We start from the raw sequence: 7,420 nt of genomic DNA on the forward strand, positions 1-7,420 counted from the left end.
TTAAAAACTAACTTAGATCATTTGTTTGCATATTGCATATTGTCTTTTAATATGATTTTTTTCTAACTTTAACTCAGATTGTTATTGCATCAAAAAAATAGGGAGATTGTTAGTGCAATTTGTATTAATGACCTAACTCTAATTTTGATGAATGACAAGTGGTTTAAAGTTAAAATATTTTGTAGTCTAATTATTTTACCAAGTGTGAAGGAGTTGACGGGTTTGAAGGACCTAACACTAGGCTGAAATCCAGCTAGATCCGCTATACCCGATAATTGGTACGAAGTACAGATAAGTCTGTGAGACCCGATATCTGGCGGGAAGTTTGGTTGTCCGCGGGACCTCACAACCGGCCGGAATTCAGTTGGATCCGCGAGACTTAACAACCGGCGGGAAGACTTGGTGGGTCAAAGACAAAGTAAAGCGACTGTAATTGGTAAGTGAAGGTAAGCAACTAAAAGAGAGATCCAGTGAGGACGCGTTCTCGATTGAGAGAACTGTAAGTGTTAGTTCAACTTATGTCCATTTGGTAAACCTAAGTTGAAACCTTTACTAGATCCTGGTCTTGAGAAGACATGATCTAATTACTACTCCTATCTTATTATGTTGTGTCAACTCTGTTTTGTAGGATAAACATATTTTTATTTGCCTGGACTAACTCTTTTTTATAAGAAGGAGAAATGCGAAAAAGGGGAGTCCAGACGCTCGGAAGGTATCCGAGGGCTCGAACTAGCTCTCCTAGGCGGGTGCTTGGGCAGGCACTCGGGTGGTCCAGACGCACACAATTAGTCCAGGCATCGGGACCAGAAAAGTTATCCAGGAGCCGAGTTGGTGCACGTCGACTGACTGAGCCCACGTCAACAGTCCAGGGGCCCAGAGGTGGATAAAATTTCACGGATAAATTTTTGACAAGAGGTCGCCATGTCAGCATGGTCCAGGGCCCGGAAGGATTCTAAGTGCCCGATATATGGGTCCTTGACTAGCAGCTTTAGAACAACACTTTCTACGACTTTCATTCTTGCGTGCTGCTCTGAAAAGGCTCCGACGATACCGAAAGGATGCTCAGAAGTTCAAAGAACGAAAGACTTTAATTTCCTTTCTGTTTGTCGATAACAATTATTTTAGTTCTTATACTCAATACTTGTAACACATTATTCGAATTGATAGTGATTACCAAATGAAAGCGATCAATGATCGTAGGCCTTGGAGTAGGAGTCATCACAGGCTCTGAACCAAGTAAAACTATCTGTGTTAGCATTGGTTTTTGTTTTCTTTATTCCGTTGCATAACTCGTTTTAACTCTCGATTTTCGACGAATGCTATTCACCCCCCCTCTAGCGTCTCTATGATCTAACACGAAGGATCACCCAAGCGACCAAAGAAGAAGCCAACGACTGGAGAAGGCATCAGACAGTCAACACATGACTAACTGATTTGGGCGCTCGGACCACCAAGGCGCCTAAAAGGCGCCTCATCCCAGTGCTGTTGTTGCGGATCACCTTCGGGTCCACGCCAGTAATGGTCCAGGCTCCATGTCTGGCCCCCAAACATGGAAAAATTTAATCTCCAAGTCGTTGCGAAGTTGTTGCGTGAGATAAAGTTTGCCTCGCTAGGGGCATCCGGAGATGGTTAAGGCATCTGAAGATGCCACGTCAGCAAACTACTAGTTTCGACCAATGGACTATAAATAGAGCCCTGATTTTCTTCATTAGACAACAAACTCTGTAATCTTGCTTGTTTTGAACTTTTGTACTCTCAATGCTATTAAAGGCTTTTCTGCCTTCAACAAAGGAGAACTTTCTACTGGAGCTTTAACTGCCTTGGATAGTAACCTTCCCCATTGCAAACCAAAATAAACTCAAAGTCTTCTTTTAGTTTTTATGTTATTATTTTTTATTAACTAATGTGTATTTGTCTTTACTAGATAGAAGCAAAAGAAGTGTTTTATTTTAACTTGCAGACAATTCAGTGGCCCCCCCCAACCCCTCTTGTTAGTCGCACCAGGACCAACATAATGTGGGGCCCCTGGGTTGGGGTAAAAGTCAAGGAAGCTAGCTGATTGATGTGGTGGTCAAATTCAATGATAGGTAAATGTTCGGGGCCAACACGGTCATATGTTTGGACTAGGAGTTCTAGCCGATCAAACTTCTTGTCTAATTGGATCCCGAACCCCTCAAGATCGATGAAACCCTGATCTATATAAGTGCCCTTCAGAGTCGAGTTTGCTTGGTCACTTGGGGCGGGGCGGAGTAATACTAATATTAGTTCTTTTGAAGAAGCAAGATCGTACAAGTATGATATGATGATAGTAATAGTTCTACTATCTTCAAAGAATAAGTGCAAGACAATATTAAAGTTACCAACAACAATTAAGTAGAGATGTAGCATGGTTGTTGGAGAACTTCTCATGGCAGAGTTGTCGAAGCTTGTAAAGGCAGACGCAACAAGAGCAGAGTAGATCAGATGAGAGAGTTGTTGCTAGCTTGGCATTTGAGGGCTTCTTTTATAGGCAGCGTTCAGTCGACCGAAAAATTGTTCGGTCGACTGATCCATTCCATTAGGTCGACTGATCCTTCTATCGGTTGATTCTTTGCATTGATCCGAATCAACTGATCCCATAATTTTTGTTGTTCGGTAGACTGATCAAGTCTATCGGTCGACTAGACCCCTAAATTACCATTCCAGTGAAGATTTGATATGATCATTTGTAACTTCCATTTTAGGTTCGGTTAACTGATCTCCATTATCGGTCGACTAATCAGCATGTCTACCAAGTTCGTGAGTTCTATCATATCTGTTTGATTGGTCGACATATCCTATAATTCGGTCGACTGAACCTTGGTCAACCCAGAACTCAATTTTATCTACAAAACAGAGTTAGCACAAGTACAATAATAGTAGTACTTATGCAAAATAGAGTTAGATATATATATTAATGTATGAACAAGATAGTAAGAATTATCCTAATCTCAACTTAAAAACCTTCATCGGTTTCTTTAGTTGGATCAATGCCTAAGGTTTGTCCCTTTTGGAACATGACCTCACCACATTACATCCAGTAGCTTATCTCAACTCACCTTCGAAACATCGTTTCCTCCAGATCTGTTTGGACTCTCTCGTCTGATCCACTAAGACTTTTCCTGCAATACTAAATTAGTACAATAGCAATAATAGTAATGCAAAATAGTGTTGGTTAAACTATACTTAGGTTTATCAAAATCCGCTGGTCTGGTCAACCGCACGTAGTTAATCGAAAATCATCCGGTCATACATGCTTAAAGTTCACTCTTCCAAAACTTCTCACTACCTAGGGTTACCTCCCCCTAGGGTTTCATTGTCTGGCTTCACTCACCAGAGATTTCATCACCTAGCTTCACTCACTAGAACTTTCGCTTTGCTTAGAGTTCACTCCTCCAAGAATTTTCATTAATTAGGATTACCTCCCCATAGATACCTAGGGTTACCTCCCCCTAGGGTTTTCCTCTTTACCTAGGATTACCTCCTCTTAGGTACTAGAGTTATCTCCCCCTAGGATTTTCCTCTTTACCTAGAGTTAACTTTCCTTAGGTACCTAGGGTTACCTCCCCCTAGAATTTTTCTCTTGCCAAGCATCAGGTCACCTTGACCTGCTTGGACTCGCTAGTCACTCGGTAGACTACTCATCACTTGCTAGTCATCTGGTCAATCTTAACGTGACTAGACTTCTCAATTGATTATCTCAACCTTGACCAAGTTTCATTAAACATATTATCAAACAAACATCAAAACCCTCGAGGTCGATTGCACCAGCAGATGGTAAGTGAGACACATCTGGTCCACTTCCCCGCCATGGAAGTCAGAGGCGGTGGAAGTGTACCAAAGCATGTGGATGGTGATGGGAGGAGTAGTAGCCATGAGGAAAGGAAGAGTGTACGAAGGAAAGAAGGAAAAAGAACTTACGATGGAAGCAGGAAACTCAAACAATCGTCGATGACAGTGAAGGAGGGTAAAGAAGAAAGTGAAGAAGAAGATGAAGATGAGAATGAGAAAATGATAAAGTTGCGTCAAAGGATGTAATCCTTACAAACCCTTGTTGTGGTCCCCTATGGTCGTCCGATAGTGGAAGCAAAAGAGAGAGATTTAATCTAGATCGTTGAATTTGAACTGGCAGAGATGACATCAAATCTCAATAATAGCCCATCATTTGAGATATTCTTTTTCACAAACATGTGACACTTGCAGAAGGATACAAGCCACATTTATTAGGGATGGGAGGTATTAAGTAGGGTTATAATGAAAAGACGCACTCATTATACCAAGCATTAATGGTAAGTAACATCCCTTATTTTTGAGGCACTGATGTGACGTCAGCTCGAGCTCGAGCTCGAGCTGAGCGACGGAGCAAGGATCGAGCGCCAGATTGGAAAATAAAAGATACAAAAAATACAAGTGTCTAGTCAGTCGGATTTGCAACCTCCTTCAACTAGACTTGAAAGGGAGGCTTGTGATATGACATGTAAAGTGGGTCCTAGAGTTGGGCCAAAGTCAAGGAAGTCGGCGGATGTGGCGGTCAAAGTTAAGGAGAGGTTAACATTTGGGGCCAGCACAGTCATATGTTTGGACTGGGCGTTCTAGCCGATCGAACTTCTTGTCCAATTGGATCCCAAGCCCCTCAAGATTGATGAAACCCCGATCTATATAAGTGCCCTTTAGAGCCGAGTCCGCTTGGTCATTCGGAGCGGGGCTAGCCCGGTCACATCTTTCAGCTATGTTTTCTAGCCGATCGGGCTTATGGTCCAATTGAATGTGCTAAGCATACGACCCGACCGAACTTTGTATCCGAGTGAAGAGGCCGAACAGAGGCTGAGTCCTCGAGAGGGATATCATTCCTTAACCAATTCGACCCCATTCGCAAATGAAGTCCGATCGAACGAGAGGGAGACTTGGTCGACTTGCCAACAAAGCATATCAGGGGTTCATCAATCCAACGACCTAATATTCTTTTTTGATGTCTTGTTTAACAATTATCATAGAAACAGAGGAATATTCTCTGTGCATTTTTTACGAAGGAAGCTTCTATTCTGCAAATTACAAAAGTGGTGGGTCCATTTTTTAAAAGTGTTCAGAATGGTCAGTCCTTTTTTTTGACAATGCCTTGAGATTCGTGCATAGGGGAAAGGTAACACTATAAAAACGGATCTCCACCTAAAGGCGTAGGTAAGCGAGATTACGCATTCGGAGTCCATTATCCTTCACTACTATTCCTTATATTCTGTTTCCCGAGACCATCTATTTGACTTGAGCATCGGAATGTCTGCGCTAGGGATCCCTCCCTGACCCGGTTGCTGATATTTTTTCCCTCTACTTTTGTTTTTGACACACATGAGTGCTCGACATCATTTTCTTCCAGCTCACAGTCTGTTCACGGTCAACATTAGAGCCTTTTGCCCAACACATCATCTTTTCTGATTTCAGACTGGACCACCACCAATTATCCTTACAAATCAAAGATTGGCATCTAAGTTTATACATTTCTTGCTTATGCTTCAAGGACTCTCTTTTATTAGTTAATTGCACTTTTATCCTAAATCGTCGTTTCTTATTATGGATAGCAAAAACTTTCCTGCTCAAAGTATTCCTTTGAGTAGCTTTTGACCTTCCATTTCTAGAGGAACAGTCCGCATTGAACTCTCTATCTACATGAACCACCAGTGTCTCTTTTAGATTAGGCCAGGCAATGTAGTGGCCTATTCTATAGACACTTGACACTAGTGCCATAATACGACTGCTAAGCTTAGATGCTTGATCATACATGTGTATATTCTTGATGATTTTAAAGAAAAGTTGTCTTTGCTTTGTGACATACATGTGGTTTGTTAATGTGATATAGAAACTTTGTGGAACATGCAAAAGCTTTCAGCTTGGTAAGCAGTAAGTTAATTTCTCATCATTTATTTTTCAATTTGCTTTTTGTCTGGTTTAGGACATTTTTCTGCTTTTCATATTACAGTTCGAGTCAGATTGCTGCAGATACTGAAGATAAAGATGGAATCATTCAGAGTGATCTCTTTGACACAAGAACTGGGTTACTAGATTTCTGTCAAAATGAGCTTTACCAGTTTGCTTTCACTAATCACTATGATATCAAAAGGAAGTACAATTCAGGTAATCCCTTAGATTTTTCTGATACCAAAAAGAGTTTCATCTGTTTGGTTTAACACCATTTAGCTGGTTATCCAGTCAACTGGATCACAAACAGATGAGTTTAAGTCGACTTCCTGGTCAACAACTTATTCTTGAAATATAACTTTTTTACTTTAATTGCTTATCATAGTTTACATTAAAAGTATTCCAGTTCAACTAGTCAAAATCATTGAATTTTAGTAGGCAAATTGGAATTCAATCCTTCCTCCTTCCAAATAGATATGCAATTCCTTCCAACTTACACAGAAAGAACTCAAACCATGGAGTCATTTCTATGCATTTTCACTAACATTTCATTGTATCATCAACAGCAACAGATTCAAAATAAAGAGCTGAATTCAACAAGAAACCAGTGAAGAAAAATTAAATAGAAGAAAAAGTTGAACATAAGAAACCATACAAATTACCTCCCTCCCTCCCTTCAATCCACCTGCATTTTCTGCAAGGATGCCACAGGGAAGAAGAAGAAAGAAGTGTCTTGTGCTAAATAAAGAGCCCTAAGAAAAAGACCCAAAAGCTGAGGCCATCCTTTCACTTTAATGAGCTACACATCCTATTGATTAATTAATTATAAAACTGGTCCCTTCCTGGCACCACTCATAATCACACACTTAAACAATGCAATAGACTGTGTTCCTTGCAGGATGCTTAATATAAATATATATATTCTTTCTCTTTTCTTTTTCAGTGTTTAAATTATTTAGTTCAAAGTAAAGAAGAGGAGGGACCCAATTTCCTTCCCTTCCCAATCCACAAAAGTCCATTGGATTTTAATAAACAGAGACAATTAAGTAGGAAAGATCTTCTCTGATGTGGCAACTATGATTGCAGTAAACTATGATGAAGTCTGAAGAATACATTTCCTCGGTGAGTTTATAAATTAGCACTGATGATAAACTACAATATCCTTCACTGGAGAAGGGATTTAAATACTCATTTTTTCTAGTGCAAACTAAAGTCGCCCTGCCAACTGCCATCTCTGCTTAAAATACTGAAAGGATCGACTTGATTCCTTTCTGCAATATCTATTCTCTGGATGTTCACTTATTTAAATACTCCTTGCAGTTCCTGCTTTTTGTTTTGTTTGAGTGTGTTTACTTGTCAAAGTGATGAGGCAATATAAACTCCTCTTTGAATTATTTGGGTTGAGAAAATCCACAGTGGACTAGTTTGATGAGGAGGGTTAGGGAGGGAACAGAATTGAATTGCTTTCTTGTGAAGAAAAGAGGTGGGGTCA

At 40.3% G+C, this 7,420-nt stretch overlaps 1 long non-coding RNA gene across 1 annotated transcript; it reads right to left on the reverse strand.

Moving 5' to 3' along the window:
* Positions 1-6,275: 6,275 nt before the first annotated feature.
* Positions 6,276-6,682, reverse strand: LOC121968034. The gene is made up of 2 exons (XR_006107905.1): positions 6,591-6,682; positions 6,276-6,515 (listed from the first exon to the last, which is right to left on the reverse strand). It is a non-coding gene; the product is annotated as an uncharacterized LOC121968034 (long non-coding RNA).
* Between the last annotated feature and the right edge of the window lie 738 nt (positions 6,683-7,420).

Source organism: Zingiber officinale, chromosome 3B (genome assembly GCF_018446385.1).
Source record: "Zingiber officinale cultivar Zhangliang chromosome 3B, Zo_v1.1, whole genome shotgun sequence".
NCBI classification, from domain to species: Eukaryota; Viridiplantae; Streptophyta; class Magnoliopsida; order Zingiberales; family Zingiberaceae; genus Zingiber; species Zingiber officinale.